Here is a 1,947-nt window from a genome sequence, read left to right as displayed (position 1 = left end):
TGTATTACTCTTCCACCGGTTAATGGTAATAATTTTGAAATTAAAGGTCATCATATTAGCATGTTACCTAAATTTACCGGGAGCGAAGGTGAGGATCCGTATCTTTTTATTCATGAATTCGAGGAGGTTTGTGCCTTACAAAAACTCCAGCAATTGACTGAGGATTCCATTAGGCTTAGACTAATCAATTTCGCTCTTAAAGAAAATGCTAAAAAATGGTTATATAGCCTACCGGTTAATTCTATTTCAACTTGGGATGGATTCGTAGTCATTTTTCTAAAAAAATATTTTCCAAATCATAAGACTACGAGACTTACAAATGAGATTAATCAATTTCATCAAAAGGAAAACGAGTCTTTTTGGAAATATTTTGATAGATTTAAAAATATTTTGTCCCAATATCCCCACCATGGAATAGAAAAGTGGAGACTTTGTAAGATTGTTTACGAGGTCTTAGATAGTTCTACAACCGCGTTGTTAGAGTCTATGTGTCAAGGCAAATTCATGGAAAAAGACGAGGATCAGGGATGGGAGTTTTTCGAGGAACTAGCAGAAAAGACCATGTTGTGGGAGTCTACTAGGGAGCCGAATAGGGAGCCTAGTAAGAATAATGAAACACTCGGTTCATTAACTAACAAAGGCTTGCATTTAGTGGGTAATTCTATAGCAACCGAAGCGAAGTTAGCTACTCTTACTAGAAGATTAGAAGCTTTAGAAACCACTAATGCCCCCTCCCAAGCGTCTATGTGTGCGAACTATAACTCTAATAGTCATGGACCTCAAAACTTTCAAGAGTTTGAGCAAGTGAATGCTATATTTCAACCTCGACCTAGGAATGACCCTTTTGCACCCACATACAATCCCGGGTGGAAGAACCACCCGAATTTTTCATGGCCCCAAGGCCAAAACTACCAATCTCCTCAACCCACTTTTCAAAAGCCTAATCCAAACTCTTACCCCACTTCTAGTCAAAATCCTTATCCAAACCCAATTCAAGCACCCTTGAATCCTCCCGGGTTTAATGATTCTGATAAGAGACTTAATTCCTTAGAAAAGAGTATTGAGGCTTTGCTAAAATCTCAAACTAATTTGACTCAATCTCAACAAGCCTTCATACAAACCATGACCCAAGATAGGCAATTATTGAATTCCAATGCCCAAGCCATATCTAAGTTAGAGGTTCAAATAAGTCAATTAGCTAACACGATTTGTGAGCGCGAGAAGAACAAGTTTCCAAGTCAACCCGAGGTGAATCCTAAATTTCCGCTTAATCAAAGACCTCATGATGTGAACGCCGTCATCTCTCTACGCTCGGGAAATCAAGTAAGAAATCGAGTTGGTGTTGATGCTAACGAAGAAGAGAATTCGAGTTCGAAACCTAATCCCTCACCTTTGAGTCCGAGTCTAGATCACTCGAAGCAACCAGAGAATTTCGAGTCTAGCGAAACACCTCACTCGATTGCACCACCTTTGAAACCTAGCCCTGATTTGTCTAACGAAAGAGTCTTTACGCCGAAAGCTCTGTATCCTCAATGACTTATTTCAAACAAACAATCGGCTCAAGTAGACAAGATCTTAGAAGTTTTCAAGCAAGTTAAGGTCAACATTCCTCTTTTAGATGCCATTCAATAAATTCCTTCGTATGCTAAGTTTCTAAAAGAGTTGTGTACTTATAAACGAACCACTTATGTTTCTAAGAAAGCCTTTTTGACATCTCAAGTTAGTTTGATTCTCTCAAATGAAATTCCCGTGAAATATAAGGACCCCGGTTGTCCTACTATTTCTTGTGTCATAGGCAACACTTTTGTTAACAAAGCTTTACTTGACTTAGGTGCTAGTGTGAATCTTCTTCCGTATTCTGTCTACCAAGAATTAGGTTTAGGTGAACTTCAAAAGACCAATGTCACACTTGAATTAGCTGACCGTTCTATCAAAATTCCTAAGGGA

The 1,947-nt window shown here is 38.6% G+C and overlaps 1 non-coding gene across 1 annotated transcript; it reads right to left on the bottom strand.

The window, feature by feature from the left end:
• Nucleotides 1–309: 309 nt before the first annotated feature.
• LOC141688190 (small nucleolar RNA R71) lies at nucleotides 310–416 on the bottom strand. The gene has a single exon (XR_012561650.1). It is a non-coding gene; the product is annotated as a small nucleolar RNA R71 (small nucleolar RNA).
• Nucleotides 417–1,947: the final 1,531 nt, after the last annotated feature.

This window comes from Apium graveolens, chromosome 9, assembly GCF_009905375.1.
Source record: "Apium graveolens cultivar Ventura chromosome 9, ASM990537v1, whole genome shotgun sequence".
NCBI lineage: Eukaryota > Viridiplantae > Streptophyta > Magnoliopsida > Apiales > Apiaceae > Apium > Apium graveolens.
Note: the sequence above shows the minus strand (reverse complement) of the source record. Positions and strands in the feature narration are given on the sequence as shown.